This window comes from Corylus avellana, chromosome ca2, assembly GCF_901000735.1.
Source record: "Corylus avellana chromosome ca2, CavTom2PMs-1.0".
NCBI classification, from domain to species: Eukaryota; Viridiplantae; Streptophyta; class Magnoliopsida; order Fagales; family Betulaceae; genus Corylus; species Corylus avellana.
Genome location: NC_081542.1, coordinates 31,095,844 through 31,112,126, shown reverse-complemented (window position 1 = coordinate 31,112,126; position 16,283 = coordinate 31,095,844).

The following is a 16,283-nucleotide window of genomic DNA, read 5'->3' as shown; positions in this document are numbered from 1 at the left end:
GTGTTGCGCAGCAGAAGCCCTAAAGACCCGAGTGCGATCGAGCGCACTCACGCTGACTTGGTAGTGCCGAAGCTCTACTTTTTTATTATTTATAGCATATTTTTCTTGTAACCCAACGTGGGGAGGTGATGTGGTATTTTTGTGACCAAAAATTTCAATTATAAAAATAACCACTCGCAATAGGACAAATCTTTGTAGGATACGGCTATAGAGAGGATGTCGAACCTCAAGGACTACAGGGGTTTTATTATCAAAATTCAAAAAGATTAAAATTAACTTAATTAAAAAGAAAATGACTTGATTTTCTTTAAAACTTAAAGTGCATGAAAAAAAAAAAAAAAAGATTTAAAATAAGAGAGAGTGTAGGGTATTGACTTCACCTCTATCCGCACAACAATGGTTAATCATAATTAATCCCAGAGATTCATTCTATGCATGTTATAAATAAACAAAAAACTACCTTATTAAAGAATAAGCATAATCTATCTTCAGTTGGCACGGATCGTCCACCTAACCACTAAGATGCGGTACAACCCATCTTTCCTAGGTATAAATTATCAAATTTTTTAACAGGATACATATAAGCAATGAATAAGTGTAAGCCATCTTCAGTTGGCACGGACTGTCTACTTAAATTACACTAAACTAGGGTGTAGTACAATCCGTCTTCCCTAAGCATGGCCTATCAAATCCTTTTAATCATATGTCAATTAAACCCATTGTATAACCATCATTCTCATAATCACAGAAAACAATAATGATTTGAGATCAACAAAAGTAAAATATTTTCTAAGACAAGAGAAGAATTTCACAAATATTGATATTGGAATTTAAGAACAATTGCATTTAATAATTAAGAACATAAATCAATTGTAGCAATCCTCATAGTTATACAATCAACATGCATAAATTCAAATCTAGAAATGAAATACAATCAAATCATTGTGCTTGGATAGGGTTACATCAACACCCTACGAAGGGGTTTAGCCGCTTATGATCTTCTAAGCTCTAAAGACAATTTACTGAATTTTTACTCTAGAAAGCGGTGTCTTTTTTCTCGATACTTAGAGGTCTATTTATAGGGCTTAGGAGAGTCCTAGAAGCCCTAGTAATCCTAGAAATTTAGGAGATTTAAGTCCAAGTCCAATTAGGATAAAGAAAACCTAAGTCCAAATCGGAATAGGATTCGCCCAAAATTGCGTTCCTATCTTGCAGGGCGATTTTGGCATTGTGGCGCTCCGAGTTAGGAAAATACTATTTCACAATGATTTGTAGTAATTTGAGTTAGCTTTCCAACACCACTTGAATCACCTCAATCGGATATTTGAACTAAAAGTTATGGTCAAAATACCGAGACATATGCAGAATCCAAATTTGAATCCAATCCGATTTTGACTCCAATTTGAGAAATTCCGAATTAATCATTTCCTTTATTTGATTAAACTTAACCACAACATATAAGTCCTCTGTTATGATTGGCTACGCTTAATCATCTCAAAGTATGCTTTTAAGCCCAAAATCAATGGAATTAATTGCATCTTTATTTATAACCTGAAAACACAAAACAAAACAAAATCAAACAAATAACAACGCTAAGGAATTAACATATGCAAATTAAGGGGCTTGAATGTGCAACATTCGGCACTTATCAGGAGGCACCATTTAGAGCTATATTTCAACCTTTTTGTCGTTCTAAAGCCTTTGCTTCGTTTTTCATTGTAAGTTTTACGTTTTTTTCATAATGTCAATTCATTTTGTTATGGTTTTTGTTATCATGAGAGGCTAAAACCTTCAACAAAGGTCGTAGATAAAGCCTCATCATTGATAAGCATTCATGTTCTTGTCATTTTATGTATACAATTCAATGTTTAATAAAATTGTTGCTCAAATTTAATTCAATTTGCTTGATTAATTTTATTTTATTGAAACTTATATCCATTGTAATCTACGGATACAGTGGATGATTTGTCTTTTATTCATGCAAAGTGTTATATTTGTTGTGTTTTCATCCTTGGATACATCGAATGATTTGATCGAACCTTATATCCATTGTGATCTATGGATACAGTGGATGATTTGATCTCAATTTTATATTCGTTGGGATTTGTTTAACGGTTGGATTTATCGAATGATTTAATATGCATGTTTACAAAATTTGAACAATGTATAAAACCAATTGTTTGTCGGGTGTATGCATAAAATGAAAGAATATGTTGTTTGATTTGGCGAGGCTGATTCGGAAAACCTTAGTGCTTTTCCACTAATTGTTTTTAAATCACCTTGTTTATTTTACTTTGCACGACACAATTTGAAAATTCGGAACTAGGTTGAAATAGGGTTAATTTAAATTAGAAAATTGGTTTTTGCAACACAACTCCTTGTGGTTCAACCTCGCACTTGCACACCCTTTATTGCAAACGACTCGTGCACTTGCGAATACAATTAAATTTGTACATCACTCCTCGACCGCAGGATGGTGATACGCCACCATGTCCGTCCAACCCTAGGCGTCTAGTATCATCCGTATCCTTGGAGCTTTGTAGGCTACGTCTGCCACGTTGATCCCCTATCGACTATAATCTTTCTCCCCTTTTAAAGAACCTGGTATCGGCGATGGGCCTTATCCACCCGGAAGCGAGTGAGATTGTAGGTATGCTCGGCGTCACTGCGATCAGTGCCGCTGCTGATCTCCCTCACTGGCCCCTCAAACTCCGGACTATTGATTGGTGGGACATCGGGGGTACATCCTCCATCTTGAAATCGGAATCGGGGTCCTGGGCATCCTGCATCATAACCCAGAGTCGGCGGGATTGCGGGCGTGAAGAGGATGAGGCTGCCGTACTGGCTTTCATTCGTGCCATCGTCCTACACCAAGAATTCTATCAATACTCTGCTCACATGCAATATCCTACCCTAACTATATACAAAAGCATCCTAATGAAACTTCACCCTGGCATGGCAATAAAGCCGGAGATAATGCAAGACATGTTTAGTGGAGATTCCAGGATCATTTTCAAACTGAGGTTGAACATGATTAGTGGGTTGGATGATTTGGCAATTTAGGTGAGTGCATCGAAAGGGTGGAGTATTTGGATTAATTACTTGAGCGCCCTCAAGTAATTAGTGGCCTCAAGATTTTGTGAACACGGGGTAGTTGATATGTCACAGGAGTGAGGGTGTGGATTCAAGCGTATTTTGGTAAATTCAATGTTATAACCGATAATGGTTGAAATTGAATTGACTAAGAGTACAAGTGGGAATTCTTAAAGATTCAAGGTTTAGTTTAACAAATGGGCCTGACTCATTTGACGAAATTGGGCCATTAGGACAAAAATACCTATTTGGGAAGGAAGGGCATTTTGGTCATTTCATAGGCTTAAACAAAACGTTAAACCCAGACAATCAAGTTTTTCAACCAAAGGGTCAAAGGGAAAGGTTCAATCATTTGACAAAATCGGACTACCCCTAGGTTAAGCGAAAATAGCCAATTTTTAAGGATAATGGGTATTTTGGTCGTTTTTAGATTCGAATGAAAACTTCCGAATCCATCCAGCCAAAAGATAGATCGGATCCCCAATCATAGATTTTTTATTTCAATTGGTCCATACCACCCAATGGGGTCACAGAATCAAGCAAATTCGAATTTAGGCGAAAATCCCCTAAATTCAAGGATTAAGTTTGGGTTGGTCAAAATGGATCAAATGAGCATGTGGGTCTCGTTCATGGGTCATCATAGGGATATTTGGGTCACAAACCATGCATCAATTGCATGGTGGGATCAAGAAATTAAAGGATTTTGGAATTAGGGCAAAAACCCCCAAATCCGAAATGTGAAGCAATTGAAGTGACAATGGTACGAAAATGCAAGTATAACTACCCTATAACATGATCCTAGTTCACAACCAGCCAACTAAATGTTATGAAATGTAAAAAGTAGAAAATCAAAAATCAAAACCCTAAAGTTGGGAAAATTCTGAAAAGAGCTTGGAAATCTTCATACCTTGTTTTAATCTTTGTAAAAGAGTAGAAACCTTTGAAATCCTTGGAAGACTTGTCGAAAATGAGGTTGGGAGTGTTTGGTTTGAGATAAAATGAGAGAAAGAAGAGGCGTTTGGCCGTTTTTAAAGAAGAGACGTTGAAGAATTAGGGTTTCTAGGGCATACGTTCGGTCATGGGAGCATACGTACTGCCCCCAAAAAAAAAAAAAATTTTTTTTTTTTTTTAAGAGACAAAAGGGCTAAGTAGGTTTCGGTGTGCAAACAAAACTCAAGGTATGAGTGAAAATTCATTTTCTTTTGAAATCCTTTTTTTTGGAAAACCCATGGACACAAAACGCGCTTCTAAGCAGAGTACATAATCCAGCTACCTCGTGCCCTACTTATTCAAAAGCTACCCAACTCCTAGGTCTCCGTCTGATTCTTTTCATCCTTAACTAGTGCCTCGTAATCCTTATCGATGTTGGCGAGGAAAGCGGCTTTCTATCAGTCGGATCCGTTTGGCAATGCTCCTACCTTCAGCAATTGGATCTCTTCTAGATTCATTTGAGCGTACTCGTCCACAATCTCAGTTAGTAGTGCATGCATATCCACTTTCTTTTCTGTGCTAAGGTAGGGGTTATATCTCCTGGGAATAGGTGAGAAATCTTATACAGCTGACACACTACGGCATTTCCATTTTGCTATAGCCGGGTCATCCTTGAAATCTGCTTGATCTCCTTCCTCTTGAATCTTCTTCCGTGATGGGGACTTCGGCCTTCGAAAGGGTCTAGTGGAAACCTTGCCCTCAGTATGGCGAGGCTTGTATCCAGGAGCATAAGGCCCGAACTCAGCTGGCCATTCCCATATAGTCACCCAGCCTCAACACACATCGTGCATCTGGGTGTGAAGCAGGATCAAGTGCCTGTACCGCGAAACATGCGATCCCATTCAACCCTAAACTAAGCAATCAAGAAGGATGTTACTATAGCCCGCACCATCTATCCTAAGGGACCTGCAATACAATGCCGGTACCCCAAAATGTATGCTACCATACATAATACTAGCGGCACGACCGAGTCCGACCTCGGGTGGCCCACACCGCTAATGATGTCCATTTTGTAGTGACGCCTATTAAGGCTACGCCGGCCATGAAAAACCATTAGATTCAAGGCCCATATAACAACACACACATTTGACCATAGAATGAAATTTGTATAGTAAGTCCATGGCCATTATACCACACGTACTGGTGTACCATGTCATACGATGCATCTTATTAATCAGTTAATAAAGCAATTACCAACTAGTTAAAAAATGTAGACATGCTCATATCATACTCATGGTCAGTCAACTGACATATCCCATGATTTTAAGGAAAAAGGTCCGTAAGTGTTTGCTTACCTCGTACGCTCGCTTGAATCCTCCGACATCGCTAAATCCTGCTATAATGCAATACGACACGTCATTATGTGCAGTTCTAGAGGACTCTTACGAGTAAAATACTAAGCTTTATCTAACAAAAGGATTGCTAGGCTCTAAAATGCACACGAGTGGGGCTTAAGGGCTGGTGCTAGGCTTTCTGACTGTACATCCGGGCTCGAGGGCATATGTCCGGTTAGTGAGTTAGGCCATCCGTCTAAAGCTCCAAACTATGCTTTAAGGCTTCTATAAAATTTATAGGCTATTATATCCCCTTCTAGGCTAAGAAATAAACACATGCAATGTAAGAAAACTCAACATCATGCATTACAAGGAATCAAATAAGCTTTCGAAACTATTTTCAAAACATTTCTTGTTTTGTAAGGAAAAGAGTAAAGAGCTTATCATATCATCTTTTGAAAACTCACAACATTTAAGAATGCAATAAAAACAATAGTGAAAGCATATAACGGGCAAGGGGTTACCTTGGAAATTGGCAAGAATGCCCACAAATGCTTCCTTTATTCTTAAATCACAAAACTCACAAAGATATTCACTTAAGGGGTTTCAAAGGGCCTGGAGGTGAGAAATATGTTTGAAGGGAAATGGGGGGTTAGGTATTTATAGGCCAGAAAAGCTGAGGATGCTACCCACTACTCTAAAAAGTAGCGGACGTCCAGCTTTATTGGGGCGTACGTCCGATACTATTTACTCAATGGTCCAAATGGTGCATCTTACGTACAGGTATTATCCAGTGGTTTTCCAAAAAGTAGTGTACTTTCGGTGGTCCCCCATCTTACATCCTTGTACTATTTGTAAGCGTACATACGGTGGTTCCCCTGCGTATGTCCTCTACTTAAAACAGGAGTGCACGTCTAGTAATCCTAGCGTACGTTCGGTCAGAAAGGGTTAAGCTCGGGTTGTGCTTCAAAACGTCTAAGGAGTTTTAGGTTATAGGTATGGGCTTAGGTACTTTGTTATGAAGCCGGGTCTTTAACCATTCCTTATAGAAAATATCTTAATAAAAACTATTGTTTTTATCTGGGTATTACAGTACATACGAGATGTTGTGTGAGGACCACCGAGATGCTCGTCTGATATACATTCATACAAGATATCGAGAGAAGACCTAGAAGATGTGGTTAAGCCCAATCAATCATAATAGAAAATTTATATGATGTGGTTAAGTTTAATCAAATTAATAAAATGAGCAAATCGAAATTCTTTAACTAGAGTTAAAATCAGATTTGATTAAATTTTGTATCCTGCACATGTCTTAGTATTTAAATCATAATTTTCAGCTCAAGAATTGGATCAAGATGAAACCAGCGGCATTGAATAGCTAACTCAAAATTCTAAAAATATTTGTGAAATTATATTTGTATTTTTTGGGTTGGGCTATCCTGGAGAGGTTTTAATTTTAGAGAGTTATCTAAAAAGTTTCATCTTCATCACTAAAATATATGTCTCTTCGATTTACAGATTTACATATTTTGGTGAATGATTGGTTGTGATTGTTTAATTTTTAATTTTGCGGATTATTTCCATACACCTATTTAACCCCCTTTCTAGGTGTCGTTTGGATATGCCATTAGGATCCCCCTGCCTACAAGGCAACTTTGTAACTCAATTATAGAAAGGACGCCAACTTGTTTCTTATCCTTGTTCTCTCTTGTTAGGAAGCAAGAAGACAGAAAATAGTGGGAGTTTTCAAATCTAATGCCCCACTGAGAATTCTATTTACCATTTAGTACCAAGATACACAGTTAAATAAAACATATAACCTTCACAATATAAATCTATCTAACAACTAGCTAAGGATAAACAGAAATGATAGAAATCATTCTACTGTAAATTTATTATTGAATTTGTGAGATCTAATTGTACAGTGAATTTGCAAAAGGGATAGACCAGAGATTAGCATAATGATGTCTAACATCTCTCGAGAATAAGTATATCTAATTAACAAGATAAAGAATAATCGCCTAATAAGAAGTTTGTTCTCCTATCAAATATATCTAAATTCCATTTAGTAGATTGAAAACAAGTTTGTTCTCCTATCAAATAACCTTTCTAAGTAATGCACCTAGTAAGTAGTATAAATATTGGGAGGCACACACCTTCTTCTTGTACTCATAGGAGATATGAGATGATATGAGCCTTTGATCCAGTACTATTTGGTTGCTAAGGACTTCACTTTATTTGGGGTTCATGGTGATAGCCATAATGGTAGTTGGCCTATCTTTTAGTTTGTATGCTTTGTTTGGAATGAACCACGATAGTTTGGTCTGGAAAGCTTTTCCACTTTGTTTCATCTGGACAATGTGAGACATGAAAGGATTGAACTTTCAATGATTAAATGTTTATTATTGAGATCATTATCACTAGACCCTTTTTAGGGGTATCCATCTTTCTTCATTCATCAGGACAACTTTTCTAGACATCATGTAACCTAAATAATTTAGGCAATAATTGCTAACTGTAACTACCTTTTCACCCATAATATAACCGCCTAGGCCGTTAGTAAAATTCACTATCCACCTAGTTATGGTTAGCGGTTTTTCCTAACTACCTTCAAAAGCAGTTAACAGTTAATGTGGTTAACGGAAAGTTAATAACCGCCCACTTTTTCACCCCTACTAAATATTAAGTCGGGATAAAAAGTTACAATTATTTGCTAATCCTCATGTGAAAAGCTGTTTAGTAAAGAACTTGATTTAGATTTGTTTCTCACACGAGTGTCTGCAATGTTCAGTTCCAAACATCTCTGAAAGGAAGGTGATAGATATATTGGACTTTGAAATTTAGTAGGTAGCATTTAACTTTATAGCATAAGTATAGAACTTTGATAACATTAATGCTCTGTATGTACATGTATGTGTCACACGTAAAATATTTTTCGTACTAGAAGATTTTCAACGAAATCATATTTTAGAGAAAAATGATTTTTCAGAATAATACTTTTCAGGGTTTGGCTCGTATCAAAAATGAGCGATGACGGAAAATATCCAGCAACTTCTAGCAACCTCTGACAAATTTTGGTGCTGGTCTAGTGGAGGTCTGACAGTTTAAGAATAAGTAATTCAAACTCGAAAAATTGTTTACGAAATTTAAAAAGGAAAGCCATTTTTCATAGGAATGAAGCCTTTTGGTTTGGCCATTATTTTTTATTGTACCACACCGAAACAAACGGAAAGATCAACTTATTTAATCATCCAATGAAATCAAATGGCGACACATGTCATTTCATGTCAATAAAAAAGAATGAAATGGGTAGCGAAAATGTTAAAATTCACACTCACCAAATTTGAAAAGTGCGGTTCATTCACTCATCACTCATCAAATGTTAAAAAATATAAAAATAAAAAATAAAACTCATCTTTTTGTTTTTTTCTATTTCTATTTCGTTATCTCCTCTCCTCTGTCTTTCTTATATATATATATATATATATATATATCAAGGACATTGAAAATGGTACATAACAAACATCAAGAGATAGAATAGGATTTCAATTAAGAAACACATAAAAGCCACTACGATGAGGAATTCAACAACAAAATTTCCTATAAGGAACTCATCGCTATACTTCCTTATAAGAAATTTTGCTACAACCACCGGCATCACATTTATTAAAAAAAAAAAAAAAAACATATATGATCATTAGAAAAAGACAATTATATATATATAGAACAATTTTTCAAAAATATAACTATTGAAAAAAGAATAAATTTTTAAAAAAAATAAATAGTGAAAGACATTTGAAAGGCATGCATGCGCATCAGAATTTTAACACTTACGTAAATGTTAATTCTCTCACCAACATGTCTTTGCAATGATACTAATATATTGTGGTTCTTGATCTCAAATTCTCAATAGTTATCAAGGAAGGATATATTACTTGAAAGCAAATTTAGGAGTGTACTTATATTTTACAAACAAAGTATGTTGGCCGACATTAAAAGATGATCATAAGCAATTAATGTCGATAAATTAACCCTTAAAAGATACAAGAACAGCCAAAAATCGGCTAAAAAAATAAATTACGAATGATTTAAGAGCTGATAAACATTATTATACCAACCCGATGAAATAGAGATAGAACCATATATAGTGAATTATATAATCTAAATCTTTGTGGTTGTGTGGTTAAAGATTGTAATACACAGCAAAACTTGAATATTTAAATGGTGGGAATGACTAGGAAATTACTCCTACGTACCCTACTGATCCAAATGCCTTGTAAAATTGACCCAAACGAGTGGCCATAGTTTAAAGCAGGCTCAAATATTTTATTCCTACCGAAAGTGGCATATCACATTTACATGGCACATCTTCCTAATTCGTCTCCATACAATAGACTTTAATGAGGACTTGTTTGACAAAGCATTTTTGCCTGAAAATGATTGATGTATAAAGTTATAGATTTTTTGTATTGAAAAGTGATAAAAAAAATAATAAAAAAATTATTTTATAGTAATTTTTTTATTTGAATAATAATAAAAATTGAATTTTGTGATATAAAAAAAAAAAAAAAAAATTAAAATGTTTTGATGTTGATTTTTTTTTTTTTTTTAATGGTGCGTAAACATTAACAAATGAATGAAACGGTTTGCCAAACACGGCATGAATGACTAATCACAAAAATACGAGTAATGTTACAAGTCTTTCTTGTGTCACTTTTGTATCCGTTCAAAGATGATGTTGTTAAATTACCAGTATCCCAAAAGCTTAAATTGATATGAATATGTAAATTTAATCACATAATCAATATTTTCACACTCTCCCTCACGTGTGGGTTCAAACTCCATTTTAATAGGTGAGACACAACATGTGGAATATTTAATTTAAATGAGAGTAATTTGACGGAGTCAAGGTTCAATCTCAGAACCTTAGGCTCTGATACCATGTTAAATTATCAGTTATCCCAAAAGTTTAAGCTGATAGGAAAAAATAAATTTAATCGCTTAATCAATACTTTAACAGATATGGCTCTTAAAATCACCATTCAACTTGTAATTGATCACTATTTAATTTTTATCAACTAGTCTCATATTTTAAAAAATAAAAAGAGTGACAAAAATTTTTTTTCTAAAATTACCCAAATATAAACGTGGCATGCAAAAATGCAAAAAAGATATGAAGATTCTTGACCACTCAGCCGACGGGGAGAGTGGTGCACAAAAACAGAGAGGTTTGAATGTGATGTGTACGTTGGCGCATTATACCATTTTTTTTTTTTCCTTTCTGTAGTGAAGCAACATCATGTGCAGTGGTACTGTGGTAGTTGGTTTGAGTTGATTTATGCGACATTTATTCAAGTATTCAAATATGTTGTTGTTGTTGTTGTTGTATGAAAAGTTGAAAGTGAAGTTGTTTTTCATGGACTTTTGTTTTGTGGGTATGGAACAAGTTTTGGCGGTGATTCAGCAAAACAAGACAAGTCTTGCGCACTAAGCGCCATGATATCCCTTTCTTTTTTCTTTTTTTTTCTTTTACGGGTTGAAGTGTAAAGAGAGCTACAGCAATAACGAGCATGGCATGTCATTTTCTAGGGTCTAGGTTCAATGTTCAATAAATTTTTTGAACTGGTTAGAAATACACTAGTACGTGGGTTTAAATTTTCCAATGAAAATTTAATGTCTTAATAGGACTGAATCAAGTTATGGTTCAAGTCAAACTTGAGGGAATGCATGCGGCTTCATTATAGTTATGCTTAGGTAGAATAAGGATATGTTTGAAATTGTGTTTGAGAGATCTAAAAGTGCTTTTAACACTCAAAAAGTTCGTTTGAAGAAAAAAGTACGCGTTTAATAAAAAAATTAAAAGCGCTTTTAAGGGTCTAAAAAGCCTAAAAATGACAAAAACGCACTTTTGGCAAAAGCTTAAAAATGAAGCTTTTACACAAACGCTTTTTGACTTAAAAACTTTATTTCTCAAACGCAATTTCAAACATACTCTAACTATAATTAGTATCTCGGCCTGCTTTTTTTGAAAAAAACAAAACAAAAAAAGTATGGCATCCCATTACATGATTTCCTAGGGTCTTCTAGTACCTTGTTCGAAATTGCATTAAGGAACTTAACAAATGTTTTTAGTATATAAGAAATTGTGTTAAGCAAATATAGTTAGGTTAGTTTGAAAAAAACACGTAAAAATTACTTTTCTTTTTTAACTTTTTTGTTATAAAAAAGTTCAAAAATTGTATTAAAGAGAAGTTTGCAAAATAATTTTTTTTAAAAAAAATAATAATAAAAAAGAAAGCTATTCCTTACTAATCCCATAAATGGTAAGAGTAATAGCCAACATGTATAGATTTTTTTTTTTTTTTTTTTTTTTGGACATGTCCACACAAGGGAAGGGAGAGGGAGAATTCAAACTAGTGACCTCAATTTCATTAGGCGTGGTCCACAGTCGATTGAACTACCCCTTAGAGACACTAACATGTATAAATAACAATACCAACAGGTGTTTTTTCTTCTTTTTTTTTTTTTTTTTTTTTCTATTCAATATGGGAGAAAGAAAAGGGAGAATCTCATCAAGTAATTTATTTGAAAGGAAAAGGTCTAAGGTTTCAAAAAGAAAATAAAAAAGCTTTTGTTGATCAAAGAAGATATAAAACTTTGCCGAGGAGAGAGCATTACATAAGGTTGACGTGGTGCGTCGTATGCTTAATTCACTAGTAAAACGTGTTTGCCCACGACCAATCTTTTCAATCATCAACGTGATTTTTTCATCAATTCCAAGTAAAACAAATAAATTAAGTAAAACATATCACTCCAAAGTCCAAAGTCACTTTATCAATCCAAAGAAATGGCAACACAGTTAGACGAAGGGACATTACTTATAAAAATAATAATAAAAAAATTTTACAAAAAAAAACCCAAAACAAAAAACTTTAAAATATATTTTTAAACTTCTACTCGTTTTCACGTTATTTTTAAAGTTTAAAAATCTTTCAGTAATTGGTATCCAACTTTCAATTACTCTATCTTATTTGGATTTTTCGTTAAATTTTATCAAAATTTCCAAAATACCTTATAAAAAAATATCGTAAAGATGTTAGAAAAATATTACAAATATGTTTTTTTTTTTTATAATAAATAAATAGAGATATTTTGAAAATTTTGACAAAATTAAATGAATTGAGGTAATTTAAAGAAATTTAAAGTCTAATACTTTTAATTGAGAATTTTTTAAGTTTGATATGTACTTTCAAAACGGGTGAAATTTTAGAATAATTTTGTAATTTTTTTTTTAAAAAATAAATAATATAAAAATTAGATAAAGGAGGCATTGAATAATGGGCATTGCAGTGGAGGGTCCAATTTCGACTTTTGACACAGCTTGTCTAGACACCTGTCTTTTATATATGTAGATTATGAAAGCTTTAGATGTCATATATATATATATATATACAAAGCTTTCCCTACCTATCTTAAATAATTTCTCACTTTATGTTTCATACAATGATGAAATGCAGGTCCCACTTGTGTTTCATTTCATAATTCATTTGGAATGAATTTATGATCCTTCAACTACTGTTTACTTTTATGATATTATCCTTCTTCTTTCTTCTCCATCCCCAACTTTCTAGTCTTCACAATTTCTCCAGTTGAAATGACATTTGATTGTCAAGTTAATGAAACATTATTCATTAATGGTATTTCAATCAACTCTTTAAAATAAAAGTTGAATTTAAGAAAAAAAATTTATTAAATTTAGAAAGTCACATTTAAAATAAATTAAATATTAAAGATTTTACTTTTTATTTTCTATTTTAATTTTGAAACCAACCCCTTTAACTGCAATATTTTAGGTTGGTTGTAGATTGATTTCTCGTTTTAAATGTCTTGAATTGTTTGATTTTATTTATTTATTTTTTTTATATATTTTTATATGTTCACACAAGGTGAAGGGAGATTTGAATTAGTAACTTCTGTTTTATGAAGCATGATCCACAGCTGATTGAACTACTCTTTAGAGACAATTATTTGATTTTTACTATAATGAACCACCAACCAAATAAAGTTGGGTAGCATTAATGAATCATTGGTTTAAAACTAATGAACCGATTGATGCATAAGTGAGCATTAATGGAGCATTAATGAAGTATTTTAGCATTAAAAGTTTAAAGACATGATTGCCAAATGATAGACGACCTAAAGATCCAAAAAATTCATCTCAAAATTAACTCAAACATTTTTACATCACATTAATAAATTTGTATTACTATTTAAATAAAAAAATAACTACAAAACAATTTTTTTTTATTTTTTTTCACTTTTTCATACAAAATATTTTTACTTTTTTTCTCATATCAATCAAATCTACTACATTTTCAGTGCACTCCTTTTTTTCAAGTCCTTTGCCAAACACACCCTAGAACTCATGAAAGCAATTCATAAAAAGAGAATATATTAGTGATGGAAAGAGCTTTGACAAAAAAAAAAAAATGAAGCCCGACTACCTGGCTTTTACAGCTGATTTTTTGGTGTATAAAATAAGCCATTATGAATACTTTGAGGGAAGAACCAAACCTGAAAAAAAAGAATTACCCGGGGCTGTAATATACAAACTTGAAAGTTCTATTGCATAGTTCATCTATATATATTGCAATTTCTTTAACTTGTTTTGTTACTTAAAAAGAGTACAGTGAATTAATACAGATTTTGGTTACCAAAGGTCCAAAGGGTAGCAGATCTTATTGACTGAGATACCTAAGGGTGGAAAATCAATTTGCTTCGAGGGCTGGTTGAAGTGGGTATGGTCGATGCTATATGCTAGATCCCTGATCCCTCTTGGTACCATCACTAATAGTGACTTGCCGATTTGGGGTGCAACAGCAAATGGAGCGTTTACTCTCAAAAACACCTACCACTTACCAAAGGAGTTACTAACAACAGATAAATGTGAATGCTCATGAATAGGCAAACATCGATTTTTATGGAGACAAATTTGGCGGATGAATACTCCTAATGTTGTAAAGGTGTTTTTGCGGAGATGGGCTAAAGCAAATCTGTTTAGGCAGAAAATTACAGACAATCCATTGTGCCCCATATGTGGAGTAGAGGCAGAGGTTACCGGGCATGTGTTTGTGGGAAATGGTTAGCGACTAAAGCAATATGGAGTATGCACGGAAGCAAAATTCAAAACAGGTGCATTGAGCACGAGGAATTCTTGTCTATTGGCACTTCCTTGACACTTGGATAAGGATGATATGGAGCTCATGGCAGTAATAGGCAGGCAACTATGGTTACAACAGAATGCCATGGTCTATGGGAATCATAGTAGCCCTTCTTCTACAGTGGTAAGTCGTGCCTCTGAATCATTGATAGCATATAAAAATGCTAATTCTCGGCAATACGTAGTGGCAGTAGCGAACAATTCTAGGGGTCTCTGCTGGTAAGACCTTACGAACGGATTTGTCAAAGTTAATTGGGATGCGATCGTGAATAACAATAGAAAGATGATAGGTATTGATATTATAATCAAACAACAAGGAGGAGGTGTTGACAACATTGCCAGCACCAAAAAATCACATCATGCAAAAGCTAACCATAGCGGCGTTAAGGGCCGTAAACTTTACTAGAGAATTGGGATTCTATAAGGTAGTACTAGCAAGTCATATTTTCCTAGTGGTGCAAGCTCCGAATCGAGATAGAAGACATTAGAGCGGTTAGGCCCATTATAGACATCTAATCGAGAAAGCTAGAGGAGTGTTAATGTATTTGCACAAATCAAATGTTAATCATGCCGAACAAAATCTAAATGATACAATCCACGGTCTTGCGAAGAAAGCATTATCTATTAACGGGAGACGAGCTTTTTTATATGAAAGAAAAAGTATGGTTTTCATAAACTTTGTAGGCTTTTTTTATATGAAAGAAAAAGTATGGGTTTCATAAATTTTGTAGGGTTTTGAGAATGAGATATTTTCTTTGGCCAATTTTATCGGCATTTATTAACTCTCCCATATGTATGGTTTAGTATATATCATGACCAAGTCATGATCTCAAAAAGTATGTAAGAAAAAAGTCGACCAAACAGTGCGGGATTCAAACTTGTAATAAATTATCGGTTCTGTAATTCTACTCATGCTTCCCTTCAATCACGTCTTTCTTTCTTTCGTCCATGCGAGAGATTAAAAAATAATAATAATAAAAAAATCAGAAAATTGGATAGAGTTGAAAAAGTTTTCTTTCACCAAGTCTATAAAAATAACACGTGTCTTTTTAATTTGTAAAAAACACATGCTTTTTTTAATTTAATGAACAAAATTAGAATAAATTTTATTAAAAACTCGTGCATATATCTCACATGTTATTAAAAAAATATACATATGTCATTTTATATATTAGGTTAAAAAAATTCTTCAAACTAAATTTGAAGGAAAACTCTGTTCAAGGAAATTCCCATAAGCTTTTAGGTGATTTAAATTAAAGTTTAAAAACTCTTAATTATGGGTATTGAACTTTCAATTCTTCATTTCTTTAGGATTTTCCATTAAATATTATCAAAATTCTCAAAATACCCCTATTTTTTATTATAAAAAAATTATAGAGATTTAAGCCTTAACATATTTGTAATATTTTTGCAACATCTTTACAATATTTTATTTATAAAAAAAAATTGGTATTTCAAAAATTTTGATAAGATTGAACAGAAAATCCAAACAAATAAAGGTAATTAAAAGTTTGATCATTTTAATTGAGAATTTTTAAAATTTAAAAATAGTATAAAAAAAGGAGTTAAAATTAAGGAATAGTTTTACCAAGTTTAAGAAGAAGAAAAAATAGTAATTTCTTAATGCATGTGAGGAAAAAGAAAAAAACAAACAAACAAATTGGAAGTTATGCCCGTGAAAAAGTCGATCTATCACATCTAAA